The sequence below is a fragment of the Apostichopus japonicus genome, chromosome 17, assembly GCF_037975245.1.
Source record: "Apostichopus japonicus isolate 1M-3 chromosome 17, ASM3797524v1, whole genome shotgun sequence".
Lineage (NCBI taxonomy): Eukaryota > Metazoa > Echinodermata > Holothuroidea > Aspidochirotida > Stichopodidae > Apostichopus > Apostichopus japonicus.
Window position 1 is genome coordinate 17,701,754 of NC_092577.1, and position 27,362 is coordinate 17,729,115.

At 40.1% G+C, this 27,362-nt stretch overlaps 3 long non-coding RNA genes across 4 annotated transcripts; 1 reads left to right on the top strand and 2 right to left on the bottom strand.

Annotated features, from left to right (window-relative positions):
• Positions 1-10,228: 10,228 nt before the first annotated feature.
• Positions 10,229-12,079, bottom strand: LOC139954787 (uncharacterized). Its single transcript, XR_011788181.1, has 3 exons — positions 11,857-12,079; positions 11,492-11,574; positions 10,229-11,081 (listed from the first exon to the last, which is right to left on the bottom strand). It is a non-coding gene; the product is annotated as an uncharacterized lncRNA (long non-coding RNA).
• A 544-nt stretch (positions 12,080-12,623) lies between these two features.
• On the bottom strand, positions 12,624-18,009 carry LOC139985028 (uncharacterized). 2 transcript variants are annotated; one of them, XR_011799257.1, is made up of 5 exons: positions 16,515-18,009; positions 15,848-15,926; positions 15,123-15,275; positions 14,160-14,287; positions 12,624-13,211 (listed from the first exon to the last, which is right to left on the bottom strand). It is a non-coding gene; the product is annotated as an uncharacterized lncRNA (long non-coding RNA). The 2 variants fall into 2 exon arrangements; XR_011799258.1 differs by lacking the exons at positions 12,624-13,211; positions 14,160-14,287 and adding an exon at positions 14,497-14,918.
• A 5,718-nt stretch (positions 18,010-23,727) lies between these two features.
• Positions 23,728-25,669, top strand: LOC139985037 (uncharacterized). Its single transcript, XR_011799261.1, has 3 exons — positions 23,728-24,491; positions 25,118-25,274; positions 25,536-25,669. It is a non-coding gene; the product is annotated as an uncharacterized lncRNA (long non-coding RNA).
• Positions 25,670-27,362: the final 1,693 nt, after the last annotated feature.

Here is a 27,362-nt window from a genome sequence, read left to right on the forward strand (position 1 = left end):
CCACATAGGAGCACCATTTTCGTTGACCAAAAAATCACACTTTTCGGGGGAGTTACAACTGTTCTGAAAAATATGAGTAAGATTCAAGCTTATATATTACAAAAATGCTATTTTTACGGTTAATAGTTGTCTAAGACGCGAAAGTCACATAACGATAGACGTCGACTCGATTTGACTTACCTTCATGTTTTTGCGTTGGTCGTCGATAAGAAAATGCACTGTTCTATTGGTAAAATCTTCGTGTCTTTCCGGAAATGATCGTATTTGAGTCTCTAAAGTATCCTTTATCGAGCTACGATACTCGTAAACCCGAATGACATTGGGATGTTTGCGAATTTTACCGATTACATCCATACATGGAACTAGCGAACCGAAGTCCGTATAACCGGATTTGCGCGAAACAATTACTTCCGGGTCAAGTAGCTGTGCTCGAAAATTTGCTAGTAACGGTATATTGAGGTCAGACTTCCAACTGTACAGCGACATCGTTTTTCAGCAACTTCGTTCAGTGAATTGGTCAGCGAAGGTTGTTTTCTAAGCCGTAATATTACTTTAGCACTACAATATAAACCATCGCCTACATCACAGCGATAGCTGGCTAAAAAGGCCGATACTTCGTATATTCTTCGGGAATCCACCTGACATTTTATGTGTGGGATGTAGCAATGCAACCCACCACCCAGCTAACACACAACGTAATAATAACGTTATTTTTTGGTTGTATTTACGTTGGTGTCCGCCCAACGTAACAAGAACGTAAATAAAACGTAGCAAACATACGTAATATGAGGTTTTTGAAACGTTTCCCAAAAAACGTTTTCATGACGTTAAATAAAGGTTGTTTTGAAAAACGTTGTATTAACAGTTTCACGATTCGTTATATTTACGTTTAAATATTACGTCCCCACGACGTAAAATGTTACGTTGACATAACGTTGCAGTTTCGTTACCCCCTGACGTAACATACCTTACGTTGTATAAACGTTAGCATCTTCCGTTATATTTACGTTTAAATATTACGTCCACACAACGTAAAGTTTAACGTTGATATAACGTTGTAGTTTCGTTACATTATAACGTAACAGAATTTACGTTGTTAAAACGTTAGCATGTCACGTTTTATTAACGTTTGAATATTACGTCCACACAACGTAAAGTTTTACGTTGATATAACGTAGTAGTTTCGTGACGTAACAGACTTGACGTTGTAAAACGTTAGCATGTTACGTTTTATTTACGTTTATATTATTCGTTAATACAACGTCATACTTTACGTTGTAAAAACGTTAGCAAGTTTCGTTATAATTACGTAGAAATTATACGTAAATACGACGTTGGTGTAATACTATGTATTACGTTCTAACTTCGTGAAGAAAATAACAAAACAAGATCATTAATTTTCAATGTTAGCTATTTATAGAGGCCAAATTCATATGTTTCTGTGGTTGTATAGTAAACGCTTGTTATTAGGTTAATGTTCAAGGGCGGCGGAAGCACTTTTTATCTGGGGGGGGGGGGGCACCGACATCAAAGGGCACTTTGCAGAAATTCGATTAGACTGATGCAGCCTTATATTTAGTACCCTTTATAACTCTTATTGTATTATCATATTTGCAAGTGCTAGTATGCAAAAATATGCATACTAGCACTGCAATGTGCAAATGTGCACTTCCAATGTGCAAATTGGGGAACAAAGAACAAGTTTTCTTTTGAGACAAAATGAGGTGAAATCATGCTACTTGCTAATGTAGGAATCTTCCGAATTATAGTATTTGCAAAGTTGTATGCATGACTATCTGAGCGGAGCGCCACCATAGGTTGGCGCGGAACGTACAAAAAAATTTTGGGTTTTACAAACCCCTCAGATGGCCGGAAACGGCCCTTCCCGTGTGTTCATTCTGGTTCCCTGGCCTAGCTCTTGCTAATTTGAGACACCTCAAATTTTTATGTAGAAAAAGGGCACATTTTTAACCTGAGGAAAAGTGGGGGGGGGGGCACGTGCCCCTGGTTCCGCCGCCCTTGTTAATGTTATACACAGCACTTACGTAAAAAGTTCCGTGCATAGGTCTAAATCGAAAGCTGTTCAAGTATACCAACTATAGCTGTCGATCACTTTAATTAATGAGTCCCCGTGAATGAATAATTCTTGATTATATTTATAATAGACTCCAAGGATATTAACGCTTTCTTCCCCAATTCCCACCAAACCGTCCAATTCTAACGCGGTTCTATGCATCCTCAGATCTTGAGTCCATCCCATATACAAAGTCGTTATAAAAACATATACATATAATACTTACACTGTTAGTCTACTAATACTATGCCGACAATCCCAAGTTAACAACAAACCTATTCGCAGGCCACAAGCCTAAAAACCTGCAATGCATGCAGGCTTTATTATTTACTGTACGTCCTGCACGTTTATCTAAAAGAGCTTGATCGGCCTTGCATTACCCGTACGTGGGGTTGCTTTAAAAACCCGCTGAAAGCAAATTCCTGATACAATTGGGTTCGTACGACAACCCCGGTCCTGTCCGTGCAGCGTATGAAAGTGTTCATGTGAAGTGAACGTGGTTCTATAAGATCTGAGCATGGGCAGTACGGTTTGGAACAAAAAAAGGCGCCAAAGTAAGAAACTACCTAAAAGTGTCTTCATTCTTTCGACCAAAGAACTGGGAAGTAAGCGCTTTTTTCTAAGCAAAATCGCATATACTCGCATTCAAACAAATTGAGACGTAAACTCGCAGTGAATCAGATAGCTGTCTGTCGTAGGGCCGTTATTACATGCAGCAGCCGGCAAATATAACAATAAAAAGGGTGCAGAAGAGCTTCACGCAGATAAACGAAGACTTAAGTACATGAATTTGTGCAAGGCCCAATCGCTGCACTCAAAGGCGACCGCCTGCAGTAAGCACGCACATAATTGGCTCGAAGCTGACGGTGTGGGCGTGGTTATTAGGCTGAGCATGGGCAGTACATAAACAGGCATAAAGGCGCCAGTTTCGGAAACTACTAAAAAGTTACTTATTCCAAGAAGAAAACCAAGCAAGGTAAGTACTAAATTTTTTTTTAAGCAGAAAATCAGTATTATTTACAGCTTCAATGTAAACGCAATCACTATTTAATGAATAATTTGGAAATACATATCAAATGTTGAAAGTTATTTGTACTTGTTGTAATTATTTTCTTCTTCTTTTCATATAAAGTAATTATATTCCGAAAGTGACTCACTTAATTACAAAATGTGAATAGGCCTAGGCTAGGCCTATAATAAAGACTCGGTACACTGAGTAAAATAGTCAAACACATACACGGTAGCCTTGCTATAGTGCCGTTTTCAACAGTTCAGCTTAAGTCGGTTAATATCTGGTCCGATATTATTTTATTTACTTAATATATAAAACAGCGTAGACTTTTGTAAACGTCCCAGTTTCTATCCTGTAATCAGTAACTGCCGTTAGTTAGCCTTGTATAACTTTGAGTTAAAAGGTAATTATAGCCTAGGCCTAACTGTTACAAATTAAAACATTAACTTATCTTGTGGAAGTTGTGGTGAATGGCTGTGTCAATTAAAGAATGAACGGCCTATATTATAGAGTTTCAAAGCGTTCATCATGCCTTTTTATAGGCCTATATGCATTTGTTAAGATAGCAGATATGATCGAGGGCCCATACCCATACGTACGTTAATTTAGAATTATTTAGGCTAGGCCATTTTTTTTTGGTAAACTTTGGCGCTAGCACGACAAGACATGGTTTGGTATCGGCTGCTCCCCCCCCCCAGCCTTCACTTTAAAGGCCTATCTAAATTAGACGACTGAGCTAGGTCAGTCGGCTATATCTTATAATCTATAAGTGGTAATTAACACCAAACGGACACCATCTCCCGCCCCTTCAGCTAAAACGAGTAAAAAACTATAAAACTATAAAAAAATAAAAGAAAATAAAAAAGTATATGCATGGCTAGGCTATAGCATAGATAGTATGTGTATATATGTTACTGTTGGTGTTAGAGCGGCAAGTTTGAAGTAGTAGAACTTGAACAAGGTCTAGCCTACAGCGATACTGTAGGCACAGCGTAATTAATTTAGCGCCTATGATACAGTGATGATTAAGCCTAGCTTAATCTTAACAGGGCTTCAGTCTCTGCATACAACAATGATTCATGGCCGGGTGTATGCCGGCAGGTATACTATATATCCTCGATCTTCTTAAGTTGGCTAGCCTAGCTAGGCTAACCTGGCTATAGCCTAGGGCTAGGCCTACACAGACTGGTAAAAGTATCGGACTAGTACTATTAGTAATACTAGGCAAACTGGGCACCATGCACGTAGCTAATTAGTCCTGATTGTAGCATAAATAAGGCGTAAGAGTAGGGCCTAGGTTTTTTAAGAAGGTTACCAGATACAGTTGCAATGGAGGAGCCTGGTATTGGTAATTAAATCTGTCCGTCGACGAGCTTAGTCTTGCATGATACATGGCTGAGCTAAGCTGTAAATAATTATAATAATAGTACTAAGTAGGCTAAAACCATTTATCAATGAAATTCGACTAATATTACTACCAAGTATTATTAGGTCAAATAGCGGTGTCGGATCAACATAAGAAACGAATTTCACATTGTTAGGCCAATTGGTCTAACTCTGTCAAAGTATAAGTTGTAACTTGCAGCTTGGCCTATTAATTTTATAGTTGATAGAAGCCACATTGCCGACGGAGGCAGTCAAATCACACGAAACACTATAAAATAACATGTGAATAGGCCGATACCTTTTTCTTGTGTTTAAGTCTGCGAGCATCCCTTTCTACAATAAAGTTAGCCTTTTATTTTTAACTGAGGGAATTTAGACATACGGTCTATAGGCCTAGGCCTAGTACTATACTGGCGCGCATCGCCATGGAGAACTAATTTTTAGGCTAACTTTGTCCTCGCCAATAAGTATATGGGTTTAAAGCAATAGTTAAAATAACTCAAATAAATTGACCAATTAGGTACGAAAGTAACTTAAATTCCACTAAACTGTAACATATATATTATAGCTTGTACAGTACTACTACACTAGTACAGTACTATACAACTATGTTCTTCTACAGTACAATACTGCTAGCTCGCGCACATCAGGCCGATGACTAATCGGAGAATCCAACTCTCATACGTACAGCTTCTTGTTGTCATGACGACAATGACGACTACGTCATTGGGATTCCCAAACGGCTTGTCAGTTGTATATTACTAGTTAGTAAAATGATAGCATAAGTTTTGGATAAGTTCTCGGCTGATATTGTTCATAACTTGGAGCTTTGTGCGCCGAATTATAAGCTTTCGGCCTAGCTTACCGTTCTAATATTTTGACGACCAAATCTTTTGACATCATGCTATGTGCAGTTTGAGAGGGTCAGGGGGCACGTCCTTTTTTTGGGGGGCATGAATTGGAATCGTAAATGTATGATTTATTGGCCCCATATGCATGCCATATTTTCAAAGATGGTGACAATTTGGTCAAAATTCTGAATGTCTGAGAACAATTGGAGAGTGTAGACCTCAAGGAAATAATGTTGGAAAACTTCTTGCAATTTTAACTTGCTATAATTTGGGGTCATTTAAGTCCTCTCCACATGTCCAGATATGCTACTTTTCATTTGTCAATCTTCGTAACCTAAATTTGTATTTGGTTTTTCACTGGGTCTGTGGCTATGTCGTGGGGAAGCAAGACCTCTGGGGAAAGTACTTCTAACACGTTACCAATAACTTTGGTCCAATTTAGACACAATAACCTTATGACATGGTACTTTCGATCCGTACCACGTAAAGGCTAACTTCACTGGTTTGACAATTATTAATGTCATGTCTGAGCTGCACAGAGAACACAATTTCTTTGAAAATTACTCAAATGACAACATATTTGAAGAGCAAGTGATATTGTCAAGTGAATTTGTATTATTCATTGCATGCATACATTTAAGAAAAATTTAATTACAGACTACATAGAAGCTTCAATAAAGGAAATCCCACAAGAACAAGTAATGTTGCACCCTAAAGAGCCACACAAACAATTAAGTTGCAGACTTAACAATTAAGAAATAATTTGAATCCTTAAAAAACAATTCAATTTAATAGGAGTAAATATAAATAAATAACTTGTGAGCTTGTACTTAAGAATTAAGGCACAGTTAAGAATTAAGGCACAGTTAACAAAGAGGGAAACTACATGATGTGTGACTATAAAAGCCCCCAAAAACTTTGAAGTGGAAACTAAAAAGAACAATTGATGAAAAACAACTTTAGCACCCTTGCGAAAGATAATTAACCTATAAACAAGGATTTTAGATAATGGAAACCAACAAGAACAATTGATGAATGTAATTAATGTAACCACCCGAACCCTGCCAACCCCTCCCCCTAACATATGTTGAATCCATTTTTTACAAATGCCTTAAGAAAGATAATTAAATTATACAGGATTTCAAATAATGGAAACAAACAAGAACAATTGATGAATTTAATTTTGTAACCTCTATAAACCCTCTCTCCCCCAACTCTAACAAATGTTGACTGAAAAACACTTTACAAATGGATGCTTAAATATAATTTAATTATAGACAATTTCCAATAATGGAAACCTACAAGAATTGATTCATACTGCCCCCCCCCCTCCCCCACCATACTAATGATGACCCACAACCTTTTGAAAAAATATTGCCTATTGTAATGATTTATAACCTCAGGTGGTAATAGATCCTGAAAATTCTTTATATCCCTGCAGCCATTTTACTATGGAAAATGCTAAGGACAAACGCAGAAAATACAAACGCAAATGGATTTCTGCAGCTCGTTTGCTTAATACTGGAAGAAACCACCAAACTCTCAGAGACGAGGATTATAGTGCTAGTTGTAGCTTGGGATCTACAGAAGAACTTCACAGTACTGCAAGTGCTGAAAAGCAACTCGAGAATAGGGTTACATATTCCATGTTTGATTGTGATGGCGCCCAATCATTACAAGCTGATGACATCAGTGAACATGATAATGAAAAGCCAACAGAGCCTGGTCCTGAACAGAGGTATGATGATGAATCCGAATCGGATGAATGTGACTCTGCCGAAGAGGGTCATTCAGTGGGAGATGGCCATTCTCATCACAGCACCAAATTGTGTACAATTGAAGCCGACCTTGCTAGTTGGGCAGTTGAATATCATGTTAAGCATAATGCAATTGATGGCCTACTAAAAATACTACAAATATCAGGACATAGTTGTCTCCCTACTACTGCTCGTTCACTGTTAAATTCTCCAAGGAATTGTTACCTCTACCATCAAATCTGGCATGGACTACATATACCTTGGATTAAAGAGTGAACTCCTTAAGATTGTCAAATGTTATGCTTTAACAAACTACTATTGACCATGTTGAAATCTCACTGAATATTGATGATTTGCCATTGTTCAAAAGTGCCAACACATCCCTTTGGCCAATACTGAACTTGCAACCAGTCAAAGTTTTTCCAGTAGCACTTTCCTTATGAATTTCAAAACCAAAAAAATTGGACTTCTTGATTGATACCACAAATGACTTAAATGATTTACTCTGCCATGGTCTTTCAAATGACGGAAGAAACATAAAAGTCACCTTACGTTGTATTGTGTGTGATGCTCCTGCTAGAGCTTTTGTGAAATGTATGAAGTTATACTCTGGTTATTATGGCTGTGACAAATGCACCCAAAAAGGAGCCTGGAAGGGTAGAATCACATTTCCGGAAGTGGAAGGCATAACTTTGCGAACTGACGACTCTTTTCGATGCCAGACAAATATTGAACATCACAAGCAAGTCTCCTCTCCATTCTGTGATGTCACCAATGTGAATATGGTCACATCGTTTCCCATTGATTATATGCATCAAGTTTGCCTTGGTGTCACGAGAAAATTACTAATATCATGGATAAGAGGCAACAAAGAAGTAAGAATGTCAGCAGGACATGTCGAAGAAATCAGCAATCGATTACTAGCTCTGAAGCCAAGTATTACCAATCAGTTTGCTAGAAAGCCAAGGAGCCTGTCAGACATCGATCGATGGAAAGCAACTGAGTTTCGTTAATTCCTTCTTTACACAGGCAAGATTGTTTTGAAAGGAATTTTGAGGAAAGACCTGTATGACCATTTCCTATGTCTCAGCTTAGCTGTCTTAATATTGGTTTGTCCATCAACTACACACATTCACTACAAGTATGCAGACCAGTTATTGAAGTATGCGGTACACCAGTTCCGTACCTTGTATGGTGATGAGTTCCTTGTGTACAATGTTCACTCGTTAGTTCATTTGGAAGTTGAAGCTGTGTTACATGGCAGCGTGGACAAGTCTGCAGCTTTTCCATTTGAAAATTACATGCAGCACTTAAAGAGGCTAGTTGGATCTGGCAGAAACCCACTTATCCAGATAACCAAGAGATTATGTGAATATTCCGAGGGCACAGAGTTTTCCGCCAATCAGCAAATGCAGCATTTCTGTTAAGAGACCAAACAATCATTATATTATAAATAATTCATGTTGCTGTGAAATTTTACACAGCATCAGCTATACTGGAGATGAGAGGAATCTTTACTTGTGCAGAGCCTACGAAAAGACTCATCCAGTAACCAGCCATCCATGCGACTCCAGAATAATTGGTGCTCATTTGGTTTACAAGAGGGATGCTGTCATAAAAGAAATAGTCTCTGATCAATTGACCACTAATGCTTTGGCATTTGAAAAATCAGATTCCATCATTTTCCTTGCAATATTACATCAAATTTAAAAAGTAAGCAGCACAAATGTACTTCCAAATTTATAATGATGATATCGCAATCACTACTGATGTGAAGAGGAAATATTCATGACTACATACAAGCTCATTCTTAGAATAATTGACTGTAAAGATCACTTATCGAGACTTTCCAACAACATTCCATGCAGATCCTAGGAATTATAAACATGTAAGAAAGAGTTCTTTAAATAAAACTACATCAGCGTAAAACAGTATTTGCAAATAGTTTCATTGGATCTTTTGGTAGATTTTAGAATTATTGTACAGCATAATTGAAATACCTTTGAAATATATCTGGTTGTCATAATTCTTCATGTGACTTTATTTCTTGCAGATGAACCAATTTGCAGTTGTGGAGTTTGTGGCTGAGGGGTCTGTGGAAGTTGTGAGCAGAAAATGGATTGCAGGTAGTAATTAAGTAAGTCATTTCCAAATATTTCTACAACCACTTTGAATCTTACATCACTCTTTAGTTTTAGCCAACCATGAGTCACAAGTATAAAGACCCATTAATGTGTATTGCACACTCACCATTACAGTATGTCAGAGTATGTCAATATGTCAGTGAAAGTGGTACAAGTACAATCACTTCAATACTGTCCCAACAATCATATTGCTTTGTATTTCAGAATCTACACTGTTATTGGCCAAGAAGCAATGCCACTGTCAGGGCCAAAAAGGGGGAAATGCCTGATCCCGAAAGATGGTCGAAGCACAAAGTGCGCGTGTTTCGTTTCGTTGGTAGGCAATTCCAAATATCTCCTTACTTCCAAATTCCATCTATATGTTTGTTTGAATATTGACACAAACTTAGTGACATTAGTTCAAGAAACCAAATACTCTCTCGCAGAGCTGATAAGTAGCCTACAACCACAATTTTATATTGATGTACTTCTTTTCTAGATTTTAGCTGTTTCATAATGCAGGAGCAAATTCAAGCCAAGTGGAAAGCAGAACAAAAAACGGCTTACCCTTCAAAACGGATTCCGTATGACATTGATGGAACACTGATTGAGTGAGCCTTCAGTTCAAACTGCAATTGTACCCCCTTTACAATGTATTAGTCAATAAAGTTGTTAATTGCTCTATGTTATGATGAAAATCCAAAATAATCATACCTGAACACACTGGGAGTCTGTCATCATTTCCACACCACAGACAACTATAACAAGGCACAGAAACTGTCACGGCTGGCCGAGGAAACTTCTAACATAGATTCTGAAGGGGAAAGCCTTCAGAACAGCTCAAGAAAGAGAACGGCACGGCAAGATTTGTCTCCAGTGGTTCTGAGAGTGATGGAGACGGTAGGCATCTGAAGATGATGTTATTTGTTTGTCAGCAGTATCTACTTCTTCCTCAGTTTTGTGAAGTCCTACCCCTGTTAAGGAGGAGAAAACAAAACATTTCTCTTAAATTAGGTTAGAAAAAATGGTACAGTATCAATATGAATCAACATTTCATGGGAGAAAACATTGGTTGTTCAAAGCCCTATGTTGAAGATTATGACATTTGACTTGCTAACAATATAATTTTGCTGATTTAACGTTTTCATTTTCAAGAGACAGCCATTAATAATAGCCATATCAGAGAGTTATTGAAGAATAAGGTTTTAAGTAATTGTTGCTGCATATGTCATATTTCAACTTTAAGACATTTAGGCCTGGTTGTATTTACACGAGTACTATCATACGTACAATCATTAAAGTAAGTCTTTTGTTGTTGTTGCTCACATGCCATTGCAGATGAAAATGAAGACAACACTGAAAAAGCCATTTCTGCACCAGTTGCAGCCCTTCCAAAGCCTCCAGTTCTTTCAGGCATCCATCAAAAGAGGCCATTCATCACATCCATAGGTAAAGCAGATGCTTTTTCACAATTACTCTCCTAATGTTTTTCATGGATTCATTCAATGCGGTTTAATGGAAGTCAGGAAATGTGGTACATCTATTTACCAAGTAGGAAATGAATACAAGGTCCCCTTCTTCAGGTAATGTTCTTTCAAGGTTTTGACATATTGTCACTGGCAGCTGACCTCAATTGACCACCAATCATCTCAATTCCATCAGATACACAGTATGCATATTTCAAACATGAGAACTACTAGGCTTCTGAAAGGATAGGGGCTGAGAGGGCGCGCTGATAGAGGCGGTAACAAAAGGGAAGGGCCCGTCTGCAGTCAGAGACGTAGGCAGAGAGGACCAAGATCTGTTCTTGAGTTTCCTTATCTTTTCAACTCGAACCAACCAATAACGTAAACCAAAAATATAAGTAGTAAACAGCTCCTGAAAGTGATATGAAGAAACAAACATTAAACAATATGGAAATATGAAATCACAACAGTACTCCTACAAAAGTAAACTAAATCACTCATACTACAATATGCACACATTGGTACAATACTTCTTTCAAATAGCATAGTCATGTGAAATAATTGTAGAAATAGCAAACAGTCAAGGAATGTGAACAAAATGAGCAATGAATCCTTACTGAACATATAAGTTATAAAATCAAGAAATTTAGAATATAAATATTGAATGAAGAAATGATAACAGCTTTAACAATGGAAAAATGTCAATTGATAAACCGCACTTCTACAGTTTAGTAGAAAATGAAAGAGAAAAATACAATCCTTCAGCACTTTAATTTAATTACCCTTAAAGAAACAACATTATACAGCACCGCTATTACTCACCAAACCAATTACGAAAACAATTTACAGGTGGCTACTGACATCAGTACTAGACCATCTTAGTTCCAGACTCTGCACATAGACATCTATGTCAACAAAAAAGATGAACCTTCTAAAAAATATATGTGTACAAAATAACTTGGAATGCGCCCTGCAAACCCACAATCACATCGAAATTTCATACAAATATAAACAGTTCTTAGTAACGTTAAATTTCGTGGAACTAATACCTACATACTATTTAAACGATCAATTTGCACTTACACAATATCGTTATTATACATAATTTTAATCAATATCTTATAGCCTCATTCTACCCCAAAACAACAGCTAAAGAACCAGGTGAGACAATATTAATGTTTACTCACCATACAGAACCAAAACAACTCTTCATCATCGTTTTAAACTGCAAACGGACGACATTATCTTCTCTCATTCTAATAGACACCTTGCCTCTTGAAATTCTCACATGCAACTAACCAGCGTTACCAGCGACAGTTGACGAAAAAACGCTAGATTTACGAAAATAAAACCCCAGAAAACGGTAAATGGTAGTTTCCCTAACTTTCGTGTTGTTTCCAGTCAATTTAGCACATATTCGTAGGATGAATAGTCACCGATCACCGAATAGATTTTGAATAGTTCATTTGTGTGATAGTCTGACCCAGAAAATTGGAAAAAAATATGCAAATTTTCGGTAGGAAATTCATAAGATTGGTTAAAAATACTCCAAATAAATTTGGATGGGTCTCCAAGTAAGAATTTGGTCTAAAAATGGGAAAAATTGTATATTCTTTGTAAATTTAACTAGTTTTAGGCAAAGAAAACTAGAATTACCAAAATTAGAAAAAAACCTACGCAAGAACCCCAGAAATTACTAAAAATGCTAGATCTAGTGTTAAAACGCTAACGCTGGCAACACTGACTGTAAACCCACGCCACGCCAGGAGGGTGCATTTGCATAAACTCAGGGCTACAAGCGCAAGAATATTCCTCATCTTTAACATCCAAACCCTGTATTACTGCAGAGATTTGACTCTAGCACCAAAATATAAGTAATTATAAACATGTATACATAAGAAAACTAAGAATCAATAGTAAACCAGCAGCACTACTTTAGCTTAATAATGTACCTACATTACTGTACAGTACCAAAATAAGGGAAAGTGAGGTTGTAGACAGAGGGGTTCTGTTGACCAGATGCTGCCCATGTGGACCAAGCTATAATTAATGAGCCAGTCAAATTCAGAAGGACAATGACATTACTGTACTAGGGACCTATTTTCAACTTACTACACTCCCCTGCTCAAGATAGGAATATAAGAACACACATAGAGATACTCAAGTATTACCGAAAGTATTATAAAATCAAAAGGAATGGAATCTGACTCTGAAATTGTAACAGCACTTTTCTTCTGGATTGATTGATTTCAGTGTACAAGGAAAGCAGGCTTATGTCTACCCAATATCTTGTCCTTTCAGATGCTGTGTCACACAGATCTCTTGAAACCCGGAAAAAGAGGATTCCTGGGTCAAATTCACAACAACGTAAGTCAAAATATATTAAAAATCACAGATTAAACAAAAAGTTCTCTAATACCCTAGCTGTAGAGCAAGGACTATTACAAAGATCAGATTCCATGATGCTACGTCATCTGTCTCCAAATCAAACAGCCATGAGGGGATATGCTTTGCAAATTGTTAGGACCACTTGTGGAGAAGGCTGCTGATAAAAAGAATATGACAATGTGAGATGTCCAAAAATGAAAACACTCTATTCTATGTAATCAACTACCGTGTTTATTTAAACTTAGTTTTAAGTTGTTTCTGCTTGAACAATCAGAGTGGTGTGAAGCAAACTTGCTCATGGTGTGATTTGGGAAACTACAAGCAATCTGTTTTCTTTGAAATGGATGCAACATTATTTCTTTGCCTCAATCACAACACAAAACTGTAATTTATTAAACCAACTGGTACTTCCAATAATCTGAGCAAACATTGAGAATTTTATCTATGTCAACCAATTGGCAGCAGTAATCCATGTTTGTCATACTAACAAAGAAAAGTGCCATCTGACAAAATTGTCAATCCAATTAAACTAATGGTCATTTGTGTCTAAAAACTTTTATCATCTCTTGATCTGCATGCTCATGTAGTAGTTATGACTTGAACCTTCTTAATCTTTATTTTACCTAGGGGATGAGTTTAACCACAAGAGAGGGAATGAGCACAAATCTTTAAATACTGGTGAACATTATCTCCATTGTATCAGGTTGAATAAATGCATTGGCTCTTTCTTTTCTTTTTACGTCGAGCAGATCCTCACATTTTTACGCCTCCAGCTGTGCCTACACCGCAAGAACCAGATCCACCAACCACCCCCACAAATACAGTCACTTTGGTTTCTCCTAGAAGGCCTTCACAAAGCAACACGCAAGAAAGTAGGTTTTTAAGGCAACATCAGTTGCTCTCACGGTTTTCTAAGATGCTTATTCCAAACAGTACAACGTTCAAAGCAGGATTTGTGCTTAATTTGGAAACAAATTATGAAATGACAATCTGAAATTTAGCATAACTATTAATCTTTTTTATCACAAGCCCCTTTTGTAGATGTACTTTATGTGGAAGTTTCAGGAATTTGTTCTGAAATGCTATGTTGAAACTACTCTACCTCTTAAACAGATTTCCAGTTAACTGTACTTATGAAACTGGATACCATAATTGAAAACCAGAAGGAAGGGCTTTCACTGCTGCGGACCCCTGGCTAGCAATCGGCATGTTGCTTCTGATGAAGTAATGCTGGAGGACATATTTGAAGAAAAAATGACAACAGTTGAACAGATAAATGAACTGTCTGAAAAACTAAAAGAAGAAAACTACAAGAAGAAATTGGTAAACTTAAACACAAATTTATTACGAGTTACATTTTAAGAGTTATTAGAAGAAATAATGAGCCACCAGAAAGTGAAATGAACCTGGTGATACAAACTTTTACCACAAAGAATCAGCTGGCTAAGATAGTCCTGTGCCTACATAAAAGGAAGAAACTAATTCATCACTAATTTCTTCAATAATAAGACTGACCTCACACACCATCATTTTCACCATGCACCGGAATGACAAGAAATGGAAATGAGTTAATTAAATTGTCAGAAGCTTGATGCATACTCTGAAAATTGTGTTTATATTGTTCTTGATGGATATAAGCATTTCACGTTTGCTTCAACTTGTATTTTGCACTTTGCAACAGGTAAATTTCCTTAGTGCACTGAGAGGATACCGTGTTGGTGACACTGTGGGAATAATCATGAAAAATCTTCGGACTAATTGCATTGTGGTCCAGGTACAGCATGAAGGGTAGACTGGGAGAGCTGCCTTTTCAGAGCCTTCAGCTGTTTAGAGTCATCATAAGTAAGTATTATCAAACTTCCTACAAAGATATAAATGTAAAGCATCCTCACCATCAAAGTATAACGGATAATCAGTGTGTCAAATGTGAGGGCAATGTGTATTAACCTTTAAACTTTCCTTTCATACTTAGTTTTACCTCATTTTTGTTAGGTATGGAGCAAAAGGTTTACCCATATAATTGATACAAACAAAATCAAACAATGTAACTAATGATAATACGTACATAAGTTTCATTGAATGATTTCTTGCAGAAGCCTGTCTACGGTCCCACAAAGGTACATCTGTGTCTCATGTAGAGAGAGAAGTTGCCGAGACCTTGAAGCATGCCCCCAACAAACCTGGAGGTTCCAATTTCACGGTAATCTTTGGGTACAAACTTTAGAGAAGGGGAATGTTTATATCCATGTCTGAAATGGCTTGGAAGTAATAATGCTCTATGACAAGTTCAACTAAACTACAAAAGCAAATTCTGTACAGGCAATTGGGTAAAGAAAAATCAGAGGTTCTTGTTGCAAACAACAACAAAAAACCCCGAAAAACAAACGTATTAACTGTTTACTTCAATAAATAAATATTCATTACAAATAAACTCTTCTCCAGTCTATGAAAGCCATACTTATTATACATTCTGTGGAGTGTTAGCTCAGTGTTATGTGGAGTGTTAGCTCAGTGGTTAAAACTGGTGCCTTCCAATCATAAGGTCCCCGGTTCGAGTCACTCTAAGACTAATGTATGTCGTCCAGTTACAGAGTTGTTGAGAATTCATAATCATGGACGTTAAATATGAATGTAAGAGACTGACCTCGGTCAGCTTGCGTCATTGATAAGCCAAAGAGGCTTCTCCGCAAGTTCCTGCTTGCAGGAGGATCTAAAATACACAATCTACATCAATAATAAGGAAATATCTTTATAACATATATACTACTTTTGTCCTAAGCTTGCTTTTACCTTTCAGAGAACTCCATAGGGCCACAACAATTAAAGACGTTTAACAAAGCTTGTTGAAAGTAGTTAACGTATTGGTTCCCTGAGAACGTAAAATGTACAATCCTTGAAATGGTGTTGTGGGTGCATTATTATCGCTTTCATTAAAGAAAATTAAGGTGTATGCAAAACAGTATTGTAATTTTCTGTTCGTAATAGACTTGATAAATATTATATTCTCATAAACTCAGTGCATTTTACTTTTACTCCAACCCTTAAATATGTTTAAAAAAGGTATACTGTTTTGGCCCCAAATATGCCCGATTTTTAAATATGGTCATCTTTGGTAAAAAAAAAAATACATGCTTAAACTATTATTTTTACCACCCTGAAGGAAATTTACCTCACTGGGACATTCAAACATCTTGTGTGTTCATTTACAATTCTGACAACACTTTGGAGAGCAAAGTTTGCCAAGTTACTTTTTGGACACATAGCAATGATAGCATGCTCTTTTTTTTTTGTCTCTATGACTACTGTGAAGAAAACAAGGTGACCTTATTATATATACTATTTACAGTTACAGATGTAATAAGCAATTTAATGGCAATTGAGCAGATTTTCAACCTTGAAAATTGCTTTAAACTGTAAGTGTGACTAAATTAGTTTTCTATGATACTATTTTCTTTACCTTTGATATTTAAAACACTTGTTTCTTGAAATTGTTCTTGTAGGCACGGACATCTGCAGGATTTTCAGATGAATGAAGCAATGATGGCTTCGATTGCCGTCCTGGGAAGGGGATGAAGGGGGAAATGTTGATTTCTGTTAGGGGTCTGTCATATACTATTGTTTCCATGATTTCACTATGTCTCACCGATTCCCATGTTTTGTTATTATTCTCAGCGTCTGCAATCTCTTCTCAATATACACTAGCCTAGTGTATTGCCTAGTCAATTCAGCCTACACAGTAATATTAGGCTAGCCTATGTTACATACTAGGCTAACCTTACATTAACCGATACATCCTCACACTTCACAGTATCGATACAATAGCCTATTCTGTCGATGGAGTGTGTTAAACGTCGTCTGGAATTTTACACCACATTTCCTATGGTAATATGCAAGGCCACACTACACCACGTCATCAGTAACAGTAAATTTGTAGTTGCACGCTGAAGATATTCTGCATAGCAAATACTTTCCAGTATGACTCAAAAAGGGGTAGTTACATGTTTACCTCTTATATTTAGAACGTAGCAGAATAATACAAACATTTATATTGTTTTAAAATTGTGGGTGCAGAGAGACGCTTTAAGCAGTTCTCTGATGTGTGGAATTAATATGTGTAGGCCTATATGATGGTCATGACTAATGCTGCATTAGGCAAAATGATAAAGATGACTTGTCCTTGGTCACACTCACAGTATTTACCATGCTGCTGTATCATGTAGTGACTATTGTTACAGGGAAACTGGTTATTCACTAGCCATTAAATATCAGCTTAGTTCTAATTTAGCGTACAAAATTCTACAACTTGCACAACAAATGCTAAAATTGTGTTTAATTTACAATATTGGTAATGGTTTAGGAACTAGGCTCATCTTTGCTAAATGGGAATGTAGCATTATCGTGAAAGGACTTTTTATGCGATATCAGGTACTACTCAGCGCTATTGACTCTAAACTGTAAATAATATAGCCTGGATTCTGATTATAGTTTGCTATAGCCTTCACTGTCAAGTACACTAGGGTACACACAATGTCAAGAAATTGAAGAGGCTAATTGGCAAGGATATACCTATACTGGGCCTGCCATATGGCTACTCGATCATGATACTTCATAGAAACCTGTCACTGTTTGTTTGTAAATAATAAAAAGTTCACTAACGGCTGGAATGTTAATGAATGTAGCGTGACTTTAGTCTAGGTACCTGTAGCCTATTTAGCCTAGCCTTCATGTGAATGTGTGATACGGAAGATCATACGTCCAGCACATGGCTGTTACTAATTGCAATGCGGAGCTCAAAATTTATGTCACACTGGCAGGCGAAAACAAAAAACAAAAGGCCGGTAGCCACAATACTAACGTTCACGAAATACTATTCATTTATTGATATAATATAAGTCAGTGGCACGCTTGCTGCATTTATTAGAATATATATACAATATATACAATTACTATAGCACGCAGCGTGCACGGTGTTGCTATTTCCACAACCAACGTCCACATCACAAAGCGCACAGATCAGTGGAATGCAAAAGCTGTTTATGCAAATGAGCACTCGTTGAATAACAGTGCTTTGGAATGCCAAATGGGTAAAATATAGTAGGGCTTCAGCTATATTGTTCATTGTATTCAGTGCTTCTTCTTGCGGGATCGACAAGCGAGACTCAAAAAGCAATGCATTATGTCAAGTTTAAATGAAACTTCAACAGACACCAGTAAAGCCAAATTCTTCCATTTTTCTTGACATCTACGTGGGGCTAGTAAGGTGATATTGCTTTAGTGAAAATAGACTGGGCCAATCTTTTGCTGCCCCATATGTTACCATATTTCCTTTTTTTTTTTACACAGTAAGGACGATTTATTTAAGGAATAAAACATGCAACTTTGGTATAATCGAACATATTAATAGCATGAAAAGTCCAATTTAATACTTAATTTTGCACTAAAGCAATTCAATGAACTATAGGCTCTTATTATATACCGTTTCATATAAATTACAAAGGTCTACTATATATAAGAAGGTATCTCTGGTACTTGTTTGAAACCAAAAACCAGAGTTTACATTAGTTCGTGGAACTCATTTTACCTCCATCTGTTTTTTAACAAGGCATTATCCTATTTGTACTTCGTATTTGATATTTATTGATTTTTGTTATTGAAGCTTTTGAAAGAAGGGTACCCTCTCTTATAACTATGTCTTGGTCTATACTCTATACAAATCTACTGTGAAATATGCATAAAAGGGCATGAAAAGAAAAAGAGAGTTTTTGGTTGAAACCGTAAAGACTATTAACAATGATATTCGAAGGGAAATCTTAACTCCTTAAAGATTGCAATGAACATGTGAGATTAAACTTACTTAATCATAGACTATTTTGGGTACCGTTCTGTACAAAACTTCTATATTATTTATAAGAAGTTGCTTTTAAATTTATCATTGCCTGTTAAAAATGTTGTGTATCATTCAGTCATTGATCATTTCTTAAAGAAAAGAAATGAAACATTCTCTGTACCTATAAAGATCGAAATGTCTTCAGTCCCTTTTTAAATTGCCAAGGTGTGTTAGGGTATACTCAGTGTGTACGTGGAGGGGCGGCGGGGTTGGTTACTAAGTTACGTAACCATTACGTTATATCACAACGTAACTAAAACGTAAATCACTAAAGTCGCAAAATCTCGTTGTATTAACGTTGTAGCAACGTATTAAAAAGGTTATATATAAACGTTAATGCGACGTTATTGTAACGTAACAGATGAACGTTAGAAAATTACGTATTAAAAACGTAAATACGTTATTTTTTGGTCAGAATATAACGTAAATATAACGTCCCCTGTAGTCTACAAAATTTCGTAACTACAACGTAAATTTATAACGTAATTACAACGTAAACGCTACGTAAATATAACGTTATCAAAACGTAATTTTGTTAGCTGGGCAATTACTAGCGGATTCAGTTATTCAATTACTCAATTATAAGGATTTTTATGATATATATACGGATCTACTTGGAACTGACAGTGCAAGTTCCCTGGACCGACGCCAAGGAGGGTTAAACTCGACAGAACTATTATTAGAGGTTAGTAGTTTTTATTATTATTAACAACACCTCTAAAACCTCTGAAATATATATCAGCCAGTCCGGAAGAAAGAAGGGGCGCAGGCTCAGGTAGGTGAAGTCATCCACTAGGGTATATGCCCAGCCCAGACACTCCCTTCGGGAACAACTGGACCAGCGAACACCAAGATGCATTCGAAACCTTAGTCGAAAAATGTAGGACTGCTCCTACCCTACCAACGATGTACGAACTGAGGCACACACGAACACAATCTAGCACACCCGCCTGGCGGGAAGTATAGCACAGTCCAGAAAAGTGGCTGCTCTCCACTTTCCGTTGACCACACACTATGTGTTTTTTACGTTGGCGTTTCAATAGTTTGTAGTTTGTTTAGTGTAGTTTTGGCTTTGTTTCGTGGTTTTTGTTTTTCGTAGGTGCGTGGCTTGCCACACCCCTAGCTGTCATGGCGGCTCGCCGTGACAGCAAAATCGTATTCTTGACTTTTTCGGGGGAGGCTAAGGTCGTCCCCAGACAACTTTGTTTCAGTTTTGCGTTCTGTTGGTTTAAAGGTCCCTGGAGAGGTTCACGCGCTTCAGGCTGTCCGCGTCCGAGGCGTCCATGTGTTGGAGGGAGTTGAGGGACTGAAGGTAACACCGTATGGCAGTTCGGTGTGGGTGACAGTCCTCCATGTCCCTCTGGACATGTCTGAACAGGTTGTTGTGCGGACACTGGGACGTTTTGGGAAAGTGACCGGCTACGAGTAGCCGGAATTCCTTGAATTTAAAGGTGTCAAGACCGGGACTAGACGAGTTACAATCGAACTGAAGTTCGTACCTGTGGGCTAATGGGCACAGAGCCCACATTGCATATCCGGGCCAGCCTCGCACTTGTTAGAGGTGTGGGCTGGAAGGGCATGAGGCCAGGTTGTGCCCAAACAAGCGGTGTAGCCGCTGTTTACATGTTGGGCGTACCCTGGCCGAGTGTAAAGGGGGATATAGTGTGTAACTCGTGTGGGAAAACGGGCCATCTCGCCCGATTATGCCCAGACCGCTCATACGCCGCGAGAGTGGCTACGGACGTGGCTGAAGCGCTCCCCGTTCCGGCCTCTGACACCGTATCACCTCATGCTCCGTTGATTGCCCCAGTGTCCGACACTAGCGCCCGGGTGGATGATTTGTTCCCCCTTTCGTGTCCCACCTTGTCTGCCGAGACTGCCAGCCTGCCCACTGAGGCGGAGCTGGACAAAACGGCGGAGATGGTACTAGCGGAGTGGCATGCGGAGCAGGATGCTGCTTGTACTGGTTCACCGGTAGCTACGCCCGCCATCGCTGATATTAGTCGGGCCCCGAGTCAACTGGCTCAAGAGACATTAAGTGGCCCAGATTCAGACTCGCCAATGGAGGACTGCACTACAGCCTTAGTAGTTGTGGCTAAGGAGTCCTCCGATTGGTTTGATGAGACGAAACAGGTCACTGATCTCATTGACTCGAATGGCCCTTCCACCCTGCCCGCAGTCGCTTCCGCTATACCGGACACGATGGTCGCTATAATGGACCTCCTGTTCCTGACAGGGATGTCCACTCGATCAAGGTTGACGGGGAGCTAAGAACTCTGCTCGCTCGAAGAGAAAGGGGGAACACTGCTAGGGGCCTGGAAAGACCCGTATTGGGAAAACTTCGCAGATACTGCGCAAGCCTGTCGTCTACTATCGGGACAGCGTACCCCCGATGAATTTTGGAGTGAGTTTGTTGTTAAGTGTGGGGTTGGGGTGGTCTCTTTGTGGTTTGGAGTTTTTTGGGGCTGGTTTGTAGAGCTTTATTGTTTTGGTTCTGTTAGCCTTTGGGTCCGTGTCCTTTTCACGTCACGTTAAACGCTACATTTTATACATTTGTGGGTTAGTGAGAGATTTCTGTTTGTGGGTTTTCAGTTGGAGTTTTGGTGGTTGTTAAACAGACTGGGATTGTTTTTGGTTACCTTTGGTCCGTGTCCGTTTCTTTGCACGTAAAAAGTACCCGTCCAGTGACAATAACAGCTGTAATAGATGGAGGGCGAGAGCGAAACACGTCTGAACTCCACGAAAGCCAACTGTGGCAGTCGTCCGAGTCGTCACTTGAAGCCGTTGGTGATATGTCGTCTAGAGCGCGCTTGAAGCTTACAGAATCGTCGTCGGCGTAGTTTTGCCCCATTGCCCTCTCATGGCCCATACATTTTCAGTTGCCACTTTCAACGTCAATGGCATGAGGGATCATCGCAAGCGCAGTCGCATTTTCCATTATTGTATTTCAATGGAGGTCGACTGCGTTTGCCTGCAAGAAACATATATTTTGGAAGATGTCCCTCTATGGGCTTATGAGTGGGGTGGTGGGCTGCATGCTTCGTTTGGTTCGTCTTCATCCTGTGGCACTGTCATCCTCCTGTCACCTCGTCAGGCGGGTTGTGCCACTAGGGTGGAGACGGATCACGAGGGCCGATTGGTTTGCATTCTTTTCAAGTATCCACAGGGTAACATCTCCATTTGCAATGTGTATGCTCCCAATCGGCCTTCTGCTAGACGAGAATTTTTTAACACACTGCCTTCCTTTGTTCCTGGTAGTGCTCCATGTGTCAAGGTCGGAAACTATAACTGTGTCACAGACTCGGGTCTTGACAGACTCGGGGCTTCTGTGTCTGCTAGTCCCGACGCTGGGATCACAGAATTGGACAGATTCACTTCGGCACACCTTTTAGCCGATGTCTGGAGGCATATGCACCCGTGTAGTACGGTGTATACGTGGGTGAGGCCCAACGGAGAAGATGCCTCCAGGATAGATCGAGTGTATGCGCCCCTAAGTTTTAAATTTTCGGGTTGCGACACGCTCAGCTGTCCGCTCTCTGACCATGACACTGTAGTAGCACGTTTTGTTTTGCTTTCCATTTTCCCGATCGGGCGGGGCCTATGGAAGCTTAACTGTCGGATTCTTGGCGAGGCAGAGTTCCGCCAGGGTTTCGAGACCAGGTACAAAGGATGGCAAACATTGAAGCCGGCCTTTGCTTCTACATCCCAGTGGTGGGATGATGTGAAGTTGCGCATCAAACGCTACGCAATTCAGTATTGCGTGACCGGCGCACGGCGTCGAAGAGAAAAATTCTCGAAGCTGTGCGCGGAGGTGAAGTTTGGCGACCCTTCGGCAGTCATCGCTTTGCAGATTTATCTCGATGAAAAGTACCACGGTGCCGGCGTCAGGGCCCGTGTCGAAGCGGTGGAAGCCGAGGAGCGCCCTTCACTGAGGTTTTACCAGTCCGTTAGCTCATCGGCGGGTGACAGACGCGTCCCGTCTGTGCGCGCTTCCGACGGGACCGTGGTCAGTGACACTCACGGCATTGTCCGCGTATATAAAGAGTATTATTCGAGTTTGTTTACGCGTGGCAATGTCGACCGTTCCCCACGATGTCAATGATATTTTGGGGGGCGGAATAACCACTGTTGAGCTTTGGAAGGCGCTTTCGAAGATGAAGAATGGCAAGTCCCCGGGTTCGAACGGGCTTCCGAGGGAGTTCTACCGAACCTTGTGGGCAATAATAGGACCCGTGAACGTCTGGGCATGATTATTTTGCTGCCAAAGTTTTTTTTTTGGCATTGCCCTTTTGTTTTAACTTGTGGGAGTGGTTTCAGTCCTGGATCGACCGTTTGTTCTGTTGCTGTGTTGTAGCGTATTATTTATGTTTGTTCTGTTCTAAAAAAGCTTATTTGGAGGAATAGATGTGATGTTGTTTTTAGGGGGAAATTTGCCAGTTGGCAGGCAGTCTTGGAGGCGGTGAAGTCTGACAATCGCTGCCGGGGCTGCCTTTATTGGACGTGGTGTGCTGGGGAAGGCTGTTTTCTTTCGCTGCGGGCTGGTCGTCCTTTTGTGTTTTTTTGAATGTTTCAGTGCGTGGTTGGGCGTTTTGTCTCTACAGGTCGGTGGGCGTATGTACTTTTTTTGGCTCGCTTGACCTGAGTTTCGTTTGTAAGAATGGATGGTTTGGTAGTGCCGTTTGGCCGTGACGTTTTGTATCCCGTATGACGGGTCACGTAAAAAGCACTTGAAGCCGACCCTTTTAAGGAGGGTGTATAGGCCATCAGCTGAAGGTGGAAATTCGCTTGTTTCGTTCCAGCAACTGCGGGTCTAAAATTTCTCTACAGCATTGAATACATAAATTAACTAAGATTAATGATCCAAAAGTTCTCCATGTACTTTCCTGCAGTTTTTTTGCAATTCCGCTCGAAAGATCGAACTATATTTTTTATTGCGTATGTTAAGAAACCTGCCGTTTTACGTTCAAAAGTTGTGCGCCCGTGAGATATCTGTACCATGTGATATGAATTGTCCAATGAGCCATGAGTTCTGTGTGCAATCTTTGTAGAAAACAACCAAAATGGCGGCTCCCACGGGCGCTAGTCAGTCTCCGACACACGGAAATCTACAGTGCTCAGTGCATATTGAATCTGTAAAATTTGAAGCAGTCAAGGCACTGGCGAATAAACGATGGACTAAAGTTACTTCCTGCGCTAAAGATTGGCTTAATCTCAGCGGCGGAGACAGTGATATCGCCGTACTACTGATTACTCCATGGCCTACTACGATCAAGCGTGTGTTCAACAGCATAGTATGATGGGGTTCCACGATAAGTGTTACAGGCGGTTCATTGATAGCAAGCACATTGCTGCAAGAAAACGGACAGTACCAGAGGAGACCCCATATAATTTTAAACGAAGAATTGACGGAAAAGATCGAGGAAACCAAGCAGAAGCTCTGGTGTATTGCCTGTTCAATTTATTATATGTGGGAAAAGAAACAATACATTACTCGGCGTTGCAAACGGGTGCAGGACAAGCTGCAGCAGGCAGAGACTTTCGATGGAGGTAAACCTAAGCATACTACACGACTCTACTTGTACTTCTGTGGCATAGTTGAAGTGTTAAGAGAAGTTGCATAATGCAAGATCAGTAGCTCTTGAGGGATAGAAGCATGGTCATCTGATTTGTTTTGTTATAAGGTGGTAGGAACGGAAATTTGTTTCAAATTCTCCATCTGGGGCACTAGCCTAAGTGTTAAATACAGGCTTCATAGTTTTCTTACTGTGGCCCTTTATTTGAATGATAGAGATATTATATGAGTTAGAAAAATAAGTGTAACAAAGGTGCAATAAGGTTAGGTTTGCAAGGTCTTATGGTCAGCCTGTCTAGCTTTACCAAAATGAACAAGTATCTGTCTCCTTTATTATTAGTAACAGATATAATCTACCATTGTATAATTTAAACCATAACATTAAGAGATAATGTTATGTACTGTCAAAAAAAGCCTGTTTTAATTCTTTTTTGCATGACACTGGTTTGCAAAATTTGAATGTGTCTTTCTTTGTCCATAGAAGATGAGCAGATCACATGGTATATAAATAAAATTGTCTTAGTTCTTATTTGTTCAAACTTACATTTTGATCAACAGAAAATGCAAAACAATTTGCTCTTTTTATTTCATTTTATTAAAGTATTGCTTCGACAAGCAGCACAGCGGAAAAAAAGATGAGCCCAGATTTTATGAATATTAGAGGAAAAGACCGTGTTGCCATTGAAGTGAGGTACCACTCTCTATGTTGAAGAAACTAGATACAATTCTTGACAAGGAAGACATACAGATCTTGAAAGGTAAAGTACTCTCTTCAATGTGTGGTTCATTGAGTGTTCAGGGGTGGATCTAGGACTTTTGGAATTTGGGGGTCCTCCCCGAAGGAAAATTAAAAAATTCTCTAAACGCTTTGAGATGCAATATCAGGTTAATCTTTCCATTGAAAAGTAATTTGCAACATATTTGTAGCTGAATTGTAATTATATTGGTACCCCATCATAAAATGTGAGACTCAAAAATATCCAATTTCATGGTACAAGGTGTTCTGTTCATCTCCTCAGAGCAGAGTTTACCACCAACAAAATATGCTCTGATCCAGCATGTTATGCGCTGCACCAACCAGGCTGCTATTCACAGTAGGGTATTGCAGCAAAGGATTGATGCACTCTCACCAGAGGGACATGGATGGAAACTTGAAAATGATGACCTTGCTTTTTACGTGCAAAGAAACGGACACGGACCAAAGGTCAACAAAACCAAAAACAATCCGTCTGTTTAACAACCACCAAAAACCCAACTGAAAACCCACCAACAGAAATCTCTCACTAACCCACAAATGTATTAAATATAGCGTTCAACGTGACGCGGAAAGGACACGGACCCAAAGGCCAACAGAACCGAAACAATAAAGCTCCACAAACCAGCCCCAAAAAGCCAACACCAAACCACAAACAGAAAACCCCCAACCCACATTATATAAGGACCACACAAACCCCCCACCCCGCACATAACAACTAACTAACTCCAAAATTCATCCAGGGTACGCCGTCCCGATAGCAGACGACAGGCTTGCGCATTACCTGCGAAATTTTCCCAATACGGGTCTTTTCAAGCCCCTAACAGTATTCCCCCTTTTCTTACGAGGGAGCAGAGTTCTTAACTCCTCGTCAACCTTGATCGAGTGGACCTCCCTGTCAGGAACAGGAGGTCCACTAGCGACCATCGTGTCCGGTATAGCGGAAGCGGCTGCGGGTAGGGTGGAAGGGCCACTCGAGTCAATGAGATCAGTGGCCTGTTTTGTCTCATCAAACCAATCGGAGGACTCCTTAGCCACAACTAATAAGGCTGTAGTGCAGTCCTCCATTGGCGAGTCAGAATCTGGGCCACTTAATGTCTCTTGGGCCGGTTGACTCGGGGCCCGACTAGTATCACCGATAGCGGGCGTAGCTACCGGTGAACCAGTACAAGCGGCATCCTGCGCCGCGTGCCACTCCGCTAGTACCATCTCCGCCGTTTTGTCCTGCTCTGCTTCAGTGGGCAGGCTGGCAGTCTCGGCAAGTTCGATCAGGGGAGAGGTCGGACTCGAAAGGGGGAACAAAGCCTCCATCGGGGCGCTAGTGTCGGACACTGGGGCGATGACAGGAGCATCATGTGGTACGGTGTCAGAGGCCGGGACAGGGACCGCTTCAACCACGCCCGTAGCCACTCTCGCGGCGTATGAGCGGTCTGGGCATAAACGGGCGAGATGGCCCGTTTTCCCACACGAGTTGCAAACGATATCCCCTTTACACTCGGCCAGGGTATGCCCAACCTGTAAACAGCGGCTACACCGCTTGTTCGGGCACAACCTGGCCTCATGCCCTTCCAGCCCACACCTCCAACAAGTGCGAGGCTGGCCCGGGTATGCAATGTGGGCCCTGTGCCCATTAGCCCACAAGGTAGAGGGGATATCGGACTTGAGTTCGATTCTAACTCGTCTAGTCCCGGTCTTCACACCTTTACATTCAAGGAATTCCGGCTCCTCGTAGCCGGTCACTTTCCCGAAACGCCCCAGTGTCCGCACAACAACCTGTTCAGACATGTCCAGAGGGAGATGGAGGACTGTCACCCACACCGAACTGTCATACGGTGTGACCTTCAGTCCCTCGACTCCCTCCAACACATGGACGCCTCGGACGCGGGCAGCCTCCGAGGTAAACCGTACATCAAAACAATTCATACCCCGGAGAGGTTTACGCTGAAGCGCGTCAACCTCTCCAAGGACCTTTAAACCAACAAAACGCAAAACTGAAAAAACTTGTACGGGGACGACCTTAGCCTCCCCCGAAAAACTCAACAATACGATTTTGCTGTCACGGCGAGCCGCCATGACAGCTAGGGGTGTGGCA